The sequence below is a fragment of the Apis florea genome, unplaced genomic scaffold (genome assembly GCF_048593485.1).
Source record: "Apis florea isolate Af1SG1 unplaced genomic scaffold, ASM4859348v1 contig_3068_pilon, whole genome shotgun sequence".
Taxonomy (NCBI): domain Eukaryota; kingdom Metazoa; phylum Arthropoda; class Insecta; order Hymenoptera; family Apidae; genus Apis; species Apis florea.
The window spans coordinates 601,185-612,797 of record NW_028256700.1 but is presented as its reverse complement, the minus strand read 5'-3'; the positions used below and the strand labels follow the sequence as shown (position 1 = coordinate 612,797).

The 11,613-nt window shown below is 34.3% G+C and overlaps 1 protein-coding gene and 1 long non-coding RNA gene across 7 annotated transcripts in view; one reads left to right on the top strand and one right to left on the bottom strand.

The window, feature by feature from the left end:
- The window catches only part of SCAR (wiskott-Aldrich syndrome protein family member 3 SCAR), a 38,119-nt gene that overhangs the window by 17,951 nt on the left and 8,555 nt on the right, over nt 1–11,613 (top strand). The window contains exon 1 of one of the 6 annotated variants that reach the window (XM_086908252.1): nt 9,816–9,834. The exons of the other annotated variants lie outside the window; for them this stretch is intronic. The gene's annotated coding sequence lies outside the window, so the exon portion shown is untranslated. Of the gene's footprint in view, nt 1–9,815; nt 9,835–11,613 lie in introns of those variants that run through there. 6 annotated transcript variants of the gene reach the window in all.
- Nucleotides 555–1,393, bottom strand: LOC147657600 (uncharacterized). The gene is made up of 3 exons (XR_015292118.1): nt 979–1,393; nt 861–908; nt 555–637 (listed from the first exon to the last, which is right to left on the bottom strand). It is a non-coding gene; the product is annotated as an uncharacterized LOC147657600 (long non-coding RNA).

Genomic DNA, 11,613 nt, shown 5'->3' with positions numbered 1-11,613 from the left:
GGAATATAGGGATATATTGTTATATTCCCTATGAAAATCTTGAAGATTCCGAGAGCGGTAAAATCGACGAGAGAATTTGTTGTAGCAATTTTTTTTGGAAAATCATTATCGATCGAAAAAATCTTGTTAAGTAGATCCATTCGAGGGAGAAATTGTTTGTAGAGTTTGTAAAATTACTTAAGAGTAGTAGAATAGCGCGTTTTGAGCGGGAAAAAAAAGCTTTGCTTTCGCAAAGTTTTGGAGAGCGACAGTGGTTCTCAAATTAAAAAAAAAATTTGAATGAATCGATTAAACCATTATCGACGTAGAAAATTTTGGAGAATAAAATGGAGTTCACTCTGTGTGTGATATCTTTATTTTTAAATTACACGATTAGCTTTTTTTTTTTTCATACGATTCGTATGAAACTTAAGACCTGACGATTAAGACAATTCGATATCCACGTGTAACGCAATGCTGTAACGCACGTTTTTTACGTCTCGTTCAAATCTTGTTTAAATGAAACAATTTTATTTTATAACCCGATATCACGCTCGCTCGCGACACGACGTTTCTTTTTTTTTTTTTTCCCTTCAACGTTAGATCTTCTATTTGGACATCGCGGGCACTTCGCTAAATTGGCGATGACAGCGCTCACCTGAAAGGAGGACAGGCTATTTACTTAAAGCAAACAAGTTATAAATATACTTCGTAGGCCGTTTGCACTTTTGTATTTTGTATTTTGCGAGGAAACCGGTCGATCGAATAATAACCATGCTCGTACGTGGTTACGTGAATTAAATCCACGTAATTCTACGGTAACGATTCAAGTCTCGATATTATTCGGCTATGATTATTAATCAGATTTTAAATTTACTTACGACCGTTTTTCGGCTTAAATTTTATTATCGATCCCTTCTTTGCCTCTCCTGTATAAAAAGATACACGCATTATGTATGGTAAAACATTCAAATCGGATACAATGTCAGTACCTGTTACCTGTTATGGGGCTCGGTTTTGTTATCGTTATATCGCTTTGCTCGCGATATTATGTCAACACCAATATAAAGCGAGCGCTTTTATACGCTTGTTATTGTATTGATTATTCGACGTGAAAACATGCGGACAAACATATATACCTTATTTCTGAATATTCTGCTGGAAATATTTTTACGTGATATATCCCCGTTCGAACGAGGAACGTTTCACTATTTTCCTTTTCGAATATATCACCAGAATTGGAAGGAAATTTTTCAATCTTGATGAAACGGATGAAAAATTCATAAAATACAAAAATTTCGATTTTTAACAAACTTATTAACTCGACGAATAAGCTTCGATATTTTTGATTCGACCTTCGAAGAGATATATCAATACTCTTCTTAATCGGAAGTAACACTCGGTCCGTTTTCTGGCGTAGCTAGCGTTACTAGGAGCAACGAGGAGAGGTCCAAAACCGCACCAGCTCGGTGAACGAGCCAGTCGCCTTTTTTCTTTCGATACGTAACAGCAAGGCAGGCGCACGGCGCAAGGTTAACCGAACGGTGATATTTCCACAACCGGTTGTCGATATTCGATTCCACCCGATTAACCGCGCCGATTTGGATAAGGATAGGCAAGCAGCCTTGTCGTTCGAGTTCGCTGTGAAAACGGCGGTACAAGTGTAAGCCGCAGACCGGAAACGTGCAACGCACAAGATAGATCCGCTTAACCGGAGGGATTAGTAAAGGTAGACGGAGCACAATCGTGTAGGGTCACGAACTCTACAACAAACACTCGTCGTCTCTTGTCAATTCTCCGTCTGCGTTTTCGATCCTTTCTGCTTTCTTTCTTCCTTTTTGTTTTAAATTTTTTATTTTTTTATTTTTATTCTATTTTTTTATTGAAAAGAGAAAAATTGCGCGATGAATTATTGAAATGTATCGAAGAAGAGGAATAAATGTAAGAATCTGGTATTATTTTGAACGATCAATATTCATTTTATTGAAAGTGATATTATTTCTATTTTTTTTTTTTTTTTTATTTAATTCATAATATTACATATAGTGGCTCGCGAAATTATTAGAACACTTTTTTACTTTTTAATAAAATTTTTGTTATTGTTATACGTGAATGGATCGTACGTGAATACAATACAATTTTTCATTAAGGATTTTAATCAGGAAATCAACGCACGAAAATTCAATTTTCGTTATATTTAGATATAACTTTTTAATGATGTCGGATGGAACAAAATTTTAAATTTAAAAAAAAATGTTCAAAATTTAATGCTGTAAGTTGAAATTGTATCATATATTGGAAAAAATGTTGTCCTATTGCGTTCTACATATGCATTATTGTATTTCAATTTTCTTTAAAATAAATACATAATATCTTACTTTACTTTTATTAGAGAAAAATTTTATATATTGTAACAAATTATCATTATATCTGCAACAAATGATTTTTAGTTATTTTTGATATTTTAAGACCTCCTTCTCCATTGACAAGTTATGAACAATAGATATCTTTCCCTTAAACATTTCCAAATTGCCACTTAATTACTTTTAAAACTTTTTTCTCCATCGACAAAAATTATATAAACGATGAATTTTAACTTATAAACAATAGATAAAAAATATTAAAAAAAAAAAAATTCTATCACAATAAAAGAGATACGCTTAACTCGTGAAAAAGGATAGAAAAAAAGGTTAACGTTAATATTCATGAGGAACGAATACACGAATTTTTCTCAACCGATTAACGTTTGAATTTTCGCGGGCAGGAAACGGGAGTGAAGATATTTTCGTCCATCCTTCCCCTCCTTCCTTAACGGGCGCGCGTTAAATCGGTATATAAAAACTTTTTACTGGGAGGGGTGGTGGTTACTACTCTCCTCGATAACGGGACACGGCTACTATCCCCCTTGCTGCGATAAAAAAAAAGTAGGGAGAGACGAGGTGACGTCATACGCCATGTTCAAGGCTCCCACCAATGTAATTGTCCGCCCGTGTTTGCGATATTGGCGCACGCCCACCTTGGCCGTATACAAAAATCGTTGGAGCATGTTACACGTGCGTTTATGCGCCCTCTGTGTTATATATAAATAGGAACCGTTTCACAAAGGAACGGTATGACGAGTCGTATAGGAAAATCGAGTAAACCGGATATAAAAGAAGAATGTTCCGCCGCCGGTGTTCTTTGTTGTTCGCCGATAAAAAAAAAGAAAGGGAGCTCGGCGTCAAGTAACGCGTCATTATCTACCTATCTTCGTTAACGAAATCTCTCGATTCCATCTTCGTTTGAAATCGTCGAGCTGAACGATCTGTGAAAACGAGAAACTTTATAGATAATTATTTATTAATGAGACGTGACATTGTATGTGTATTCATTATGTATATATGAATAACATTGTTAATTTACAACTTAATGATCCGTTGTTATCTCGAACATCGTCCCAATAATAAAGTTAATAAGCAATATCTGATAACGAGTTGTATTTCGGAATTTTGAGACAAGAAGCTATCCGTTTCTTGTTGTAAGAATACATTTATGTAAAATATACATAGAATAGTTGATGTTTTTAGTGTAAAAGAAATTCCCACAATTGAATATATATCCGAGTAACTTTCCTTCGATGTCAAATTTTTCTCTCATGTCAAATATATATATATTACGTATATTTTAGAGGAAAGAATCGTGACGAAAAGAAAAAAATTTCTGGGAGGAAGGAAGTGTTTCACGACTTTGTTTGCAGTTGTGCCACATGCAATATTGATCAAGCTGGTTGGTAAATTGGACCGGGCGGTCGTAGCAGCGCGTGAAACGGTCTCCCTTCTGTGATCGTGAGTCACTCTGTATGTGCCAACCCAAACTGTGCTTTATTGCTCGACAGAATCGAGCAGGCCTATTCCGTGTGCCTTACATTTCGTGCTCACACTCCTAACACCCTTATCGATCGTATCTACCCAACAACCAACGAAAACAAGTTTTTCTTGGCTACGCTCGTAATTCAATTTTCATGAGCCTCGGCCGGATCGTTACGGCCGGGCGACAAATGGCCGGTGATATAGCAACTTCAATTTTATTTCCTCTCTTTCGAAGAAATCGTTTTCCTCTTAACTTTTTTATTTTGAACATCGATGAAGTTGGTTCTAAAAAAAAAAATAAAAATATATAAGATCAAAATTCTTCCAATTCTATGTTAAGGAGATAAGAAATATTTATATTCGAAGTATTATTACATAAAGGGATATGATCTAGTAATAATTTAGTAATAATTTTTTTTTTTTTTTTTGTTTTCATTAAGAAACTCTCTCGGTTCACGACTTTTTCCGATTAAATGTCAACGGTGTATATGCACGTATGACATATTCTTGAAATGTCGTCTTTCACGACGAATTGTAATTAAAGAGGCGTTGCATTAAGGGAAAATCTCAATGGGTGACCTACAGTCACCCTACAGGCATGTGTAGCGAACGCTCAGAGGTGAATGGTCTTTGTAACGACAAAGTTCGTCCGACAAAGTTAATCCTCCAGGAGGCTTTTGAAATTAATACACCTAATCTTTTTTTTCTTTTAAATCTGAAATAGAAAATCTTGGATAGTGAAAAATAAATGGTCCTTTTAACATTAGAAATTTTTTTATTATTTTAGACGAAAAAAGGAAAATTAGGAAAATTTCAAACGATTAAAGTCTTTAGGTAAATGGATGTAATTCCAGAGTTGGGTCGAGAGGTCACGTTCGTTCAATTTAATTAAGTTTTTCTTCGGTAATGAAGTAAATACCACTAATGAGAACCTGCTGTTCTCAAGGGCACCCATGCACTTCAGACATCTTCTTGGTGCACTAACCCGAGTACAGATGTTTCTGCGAATTGACTTTCACTTTAATGCTAGCATAGAAGTTCGGGATAATGAACTTGTCAAAGAATGGAAAACGATGCAATTTTTTTTTTTTTAATCAATATTTTCCCAACAAAATGAACAATTCAAAACCATCGAATAATTTTATCATTTATTATAATACAATATTGCTTTTTTCGTAGAAGAATAATTTTTTTTTTTTTTTTTTCCTATAAAAAATAAATGTTCAATTACGAAGAGAGTTGAAAAGAAAGAGTTTCGTTTTTAAAAAAAAAGTTTCAACGAGTTTTTTTCGTCTCTTTGTTAACGTACGAATAAAAGCTGTGAATAGTTGATGGAACGATCTGCACGTCGCTCTTATGACACGTAACGATCAGTATAATTTATTCAACCTGTCGTTGGTAATCTCAACGACTCATATCCTTTCTTTATTGGTGACCCGAATATAAACGGGGAACTGGTACCTGCATGTGGTTCATCGCACAATGTAATGGCGCTAAAATTATATTATCGATAAATAAATTGCAGGTTTTACTTACACAAACAAATCGTTACGTTTATTTTTTAAATCTACAGGATGTTGGTCGTAATGGTATCTTTCACACCAGACAAAATAAATTGATGAAATGAATCTGTGCGCAGAATTAATTAGGGCTTTTAATACCAGTTTTGATCAAGGTGAATTACTTTTAAGCCTATAATTTAGCGTAACCTACTTTCTCTTATGTAACATCTCTTGGCCACCAGTGATGAATGGAATTTTAATATTGGTTCCAACTTCTTTCAAGATAATGTAATTTTCAAATAACTTTCATTTTATCGAACAAATATATCCTTTAATACACAATTAAAGATAAATTCTTTTAATTTTATTTTCTATATGTAATTTTTTAAATTATTTCGATTATTTTTATGCTCATGTTTTCTACCAAATATTTTAATCAAAAAATTAATAATTTGCATATCCATGTCTTCTTTCGGTAAGAAGAAACCTTTCGTTGCACGTTGCGTGACTGCCGGAACATCATTTCGAACGAGCATAAATGGTATCAGCTTATAAAGCTGTCAGTGCTAGGAATTGGGAACAAGTAACGAAACTGGTGCATGTCATAACAAAGTTTCGTTTATCCTACCATCAACTTGGCAAAATACTAATACATATTCTTAGGATTGGTTGGAATATCTAATGGAATTTCTTATCGTTATTATTACAAAAATGAAAGCGAATTATTTATTCGTGTATTCCATTATAATAATATGTTAGATGTCAAGTTCATTCAGTTATAAAATTATTCTATAGAAAAGAAATATCTTGGATACCATTGAAGAAACGTAGTAGCAATATAAAATATATCTCGTAAAATATATCCGACGAAATGTTAGTAATTTCGAGTTGAATGGTTTGTGTACATGCTGAAATAGTGTATTATCCTATACCGATCATAAATGGACCAACGTTATCGACCAACAAAGTGGATCGTGGCGTAAAAAGCGTATCTGCTTTGCGTCGAGTATTATCTCCTCCAGTACACGGTCACCACTGCAACGTGAAATATTTAACGGACACGAAATTTAGGTCGTGGTACTGCGCCAACTTGTGAATGTGCTACTTGGCCAGGTAAACCGGGACGCTGGGTGTTCCGCACATTCAGCGAAGTTTCGATAAAATGAAGATAGAAGAATTTATTTTACCCAAAGTATATAGTTATATACGTTTAATGTTTCCATTTCAATATATTCACAATTCGGTAACTATGATACAGTACTGCCCTCTTCAGCCTGGAGCCGAATACTAATCCGGAAAGTGACATCTATGAAGTTATCGATTTGTCAAAATAATCGATAGGAATCGAGTTTGTTCGACACTTTACCTCGTTCACGTTCAACGCTCACTCTGAAGTGGTTTCATTTTTAAGAAGTGGTAGGGATAGCGACGCTAATGTAAGTACAAATGTATATATTTACTTTAAACGAGTTTCTATTCCATGTCAAGGGAATATTGCACCATACCAATTCGAGAGACTTTTTCACGGTCGAAATTCGCGAAGCCAACACATCGATATCAACCAGCTAGAAAGACAAATTCGCAATGCAGATGAGTAATGAGACAGCATGTCGAGACGCTTCGAATCCGTTTCCATTTCTGCGGGAGAGGTTTCACAAGGTATTTGCTCACTCGGATATACGGTTGGGGATCGACAAATAGCATCGCGACTCAATTGTTCGAGGAAGAAGGTGACACGACAGAGGCCTGAAGAATGCCATTCGAAGGGGGAAACGAGGAATTCCAGAGACGTGTGTGTGCACGTGCACGAGTGGATTCGATTCGAGGCACGCGTGTCGACCGAGTCTGATATTGCAAAATCGCTGCACGTCATCCATTAGCATAAGCTTTTTGTTGCTTATAACGCCGATTCATCGGACGCATCTTTTGGTCCTCTCGTTACGCTTCGATTATATTACGTTACCATTAGATCGTGCTAGGATGAATTTAGTCGTGTTCGATTCTCTTTCCATTATAATTCGAAACGTTCGTACGTCAATTTCCGGAATTGTCGCTAGATGTCTCACTGGTTTTCAAGTTATCGTATATATTTTTATAACTGACTTTATTTTACTTTATTTCTAATGTTCAAAGTCACATATGTGTAAAACTATTGAAATATCTAAGTCGTGTCTATACAATCTTTATTTGATCCTCATTTTAAATCGTCGTATACATATATTTATCTTCTTTGTTCAAAATTGTTCCTCTTTCATATTTTTTTTTATAATTCAATATTGCAATTTAAATTTAGTGAAAATCAGCATTTTTCACGCATTTAAAATATCGTATATAAATACATCATTAACTCTCCCGAATCTGATACGAAACAAATGTAAGTTTTTCAATATGTTCCTACTTTTTGCGATTCCATTAGAGATACGTAATTCGATCTTTCCTTTTTTTTTTTTTTCTTTCCAAAGAAGATCCAGCCTCGTATATTTATCGTATACTCGTAACAGTAAATCTTCGATAGCAAAGTCGATCGTCGATCGGTATCAGTAGGTGAAGATTGCTTGTAAACGAATGCGAGCTGTAACACAAAAGCGGGAACACGGTCGGAGGAGCATTACGGGGAGTCGTATAGAAAACGTGAGCGTTTACAAAACGTCTATGTACGTCTCTTGCCACGCGTATCCGTATGACCATATGGACAACATGTGCAGGTTTGCCTTTCATACGAGCACACGTGCAGCCCAGAATGGATCGAGCGTAGATTATTCGAACTGTCGCGTCGTCACTTGCTAATGCACGCTAAATAAATTAGAATGACGCTCGCATTTTATTGCTCGCGAGTCCCTCGCGAAAGGGTTAATGGGATTGTCGCTCGTTCGATCTTCCGCGAAATGTTACCCCGATGGATTAAATTGCGTGGGAAATTGCGTATTTTAATTTTCCTTCGAATCAATTAATGATTATTTTTAAATCGATCGTTTGCTTCGTATGCTTGAAATGGCTGAGTCAACTCGTTTCTTGAAACGTCGCCACGTAATTTTTTCCCCAATTAGAGCGTGTTCATTTAGATAATGGTTAGCCATGGTATTTAATACCTTGAATTCGATAATTAAATTCTCGGATATTGATGAATTTTTAAACATGAAAAAAGTGAAGTTGAAAAATTTGTAATTTATATAAATGAGAGACGAAAGTTTTCGAAATTTAATTCGAGATTTCAAGATTTCCTGTTCTTATCACGTATCAGAGATAAGTTGCGTACACAGTAAGTGATGCAAACACGGTAGAAGCGACTACGCAATTCAATAAAAAAGTTATTCACGATTCTGATTTAAAGCTGAAGCCTTGGCATTAAGTTTTTTGCCATCGAAGAAATGACGATGTAACTTTTAATTCGACCGTTGTGAATCCATTCACAAAAATAGTGTTCAGAATTTGCTTCGATAGGTCTTAAAAGAAAAGAGGCGTTGTTGAAGAATTGATCTCGTTATTCAGGTATTATTTCCACCATTAATTCTCTTCATCTTTAATTGGAAAGGAATTATCATCTCATTTTTTTTGTACTCGATAACAATAAGAGTTGTATATCTACTTTTCTATTCATTTCATTCCAGAGAATTCTTGATTTTTATCTCCCTTAGAAACACAATCCCTTGATAAATTATACGCTATGGCGATTAATATACTTGATTAAATAAGCCGGAGAAGAAGCGACTCCAACGACCATTAGCTACTTATTCTAACCAAAGAGCGTAGTGGATAGTAAAGTGTAGTAGTTTAGACGTAATAGTGACCTTTAAATGTTGCTCGCCTTACGCAAGACGATCATGAGAACCGGCTCAAAGCTTCATTCATTGAACGATCTCCATCTGCTGTGACAAGTAAAAAGCATTTTCTAATGCTACACTTTATATCAAATTATAAATTCAAATGATTCAACAAAAAAAAAAAAATAAGAAAATAAAATAATATAAATATAACCCAAATATTCAGTCGATAATATTAAATTAACTTCATACGCGAGCGAATATACTAACGAAAAAGCAAAACTGAATCACACGTTAATTCCATAACGAGAACAATTCACTTTTCCAGATCGAATTGGATCGACGAAACTGCATCGTGTATCGAACCGAGAAATTGTATAGAATCAAGCGTGACAGAGTCGGCGGGCAATTACCCGTGGAATTCTTAATGGCGCGTTTCCCGCGGCGGTAGGTATCCCTCGTTATACGCATGGATCGATGCGAGCACGGCTGTTAATCGATAGAAAACTCTGTCGGTACATCGTATCCCTCGTTGTAACGGTCGCACACAGTTGTGTTCCGTCTAAGCTTCGGCTGAATCGGTAAATCCCTACTTGGCATCGAACGCGTGGGAGAATGTATAAAGGTGGAGATATATACAGGGTTGAAGGGGATTTAGGTGCGCATAGTGACTCATGTTGCGCTCTAGTATAATCTAGCGTGTGGCCTATTGCAGTGTTTCCCAACGTGAGGCGTGTATTTTGGGTAATTGAAAATTAAAAAGTTGTTATTATTGATATCTTATTCGCGAAAGCGTTATAATTTCTTTTTCATTATCTTTTTCTAGGCTAGTTAGGTTAGTTAGACTTTCTTTTTTTTAATTCTAGATTTCTACTAGAAAATGTATAACGTTTCTAATTTAGCTCCATGCTTGATGGAAGCATAGAGGTAAGTAAGATACGAAGATGATGTGCAGAGTTGGAAACGTTGAAGAGGATTTAAGTACGTATGAAAGGGGGATCTAATGACTCGTATGATCTAGTATAAATCTATTGCAGTGTTTCCCAACTAGTGCATTTTGGGAGGAAGGCAATTAAAAATTAAATATATATTCTTTATATAATGTCTTATTTATGATTTTGAAAATTTATTTTTTTTTTTTTTTGTATCATCGTCGTTAGATTAGGAAAAAAAGAAAGATTTAATTTCTACAAAGCATGTACGGCTTCTCAACTTTATTTCATCAAGCATAAATATACCTAATTAAGATACTTTAACTGCGAAAGAATATTAGAATATTATTTTTAAAAATTTGATTAATTATTAAGATAAAAATTTTATGATACAAATCTTTGAGATAACGAGATAAGACATAAATCAATAAATTGATCTAAATGGAAATCATTGTATTCTCGATATTAAATAATCGCGTTTTTCAATCAAGTATAAAAACGTTCGAGTTGAAAAATATTCGAACTCGTTTCGCGATCCAGAATTCCGATAAAAATTAAATTTTCAAATTATCTCCTCGATAAAAACAATAAATAACGAAAAGGTACGTTGAACGTTTTAACTCGTACGAACTCTTCATCGAACAAATAAAATTGCGGTTAGCATTGTGGGCAATTTATTTACTTTGCCGGCATTGGATGAGATTTTTTTTTTTTTTTTTTATAGATAGAAGTCGGGCAAACATATGATTTATATACATGTGCACACACATGCAAGCAAGCAGGTCGCGTGGGTGGGTGGATCGATAAACGTTCAAAAATCGCGAGATTAATCTGCGCTTCGGTGAAGAATGGGTAAAGCGGCGTAGGAACTGGTTTCTGTGTGATATAATTATAACGTACACGATAATATGCAAATATATTCTTTGTCTTCAATTTGTTCAAACAAATGAAACGTTTAAGATCTTGTAAATGATTAACATTATCCACGATATTAGCAATTTTTTTTATTTACGATCGAAATAATTCGATTATCAATTTTTATTTACTATATTTAATAAAGTATGGAATTGTAATAATAATAATAATAATAATAATCTAAAATGGTTGAATTGAAAATTTTTGATAATAAATAAAAATTGGAACATATATAATTGCATTATGTATAATAAAATTTGTAAAAGTGATATTTCGATTTTACTTTCAATTTTACTTAAAAAAAGAAAATTGTTGAGAAAACATTTATTATACGTTTTGGTATATAATTTTTAATAATTTGATGCATTTGCAGTTCATATTAAATCTATATTTAATTTCATTGTCGAAAAAAAAAAAAAAAAAAGAAAAGTCAAATTATTGGAAAGTTTACACGGATATATAAATTTTCACTTCATATTTCAAGTAAGATCGAAGGATCGCGTCAAGTCGGAATACGGCAGAAGGGATCATTGCAAGCAACTTTCTATTTCTTCACGGAACATAACGTACTATTGTACGACGTAAATGTCGGCCCACATGTCGACACGACTTCTATCGAAAGGTTTCATAAACCTTAGCAACGATACTTCTGTTGACCTATCCGCATGGAATAACA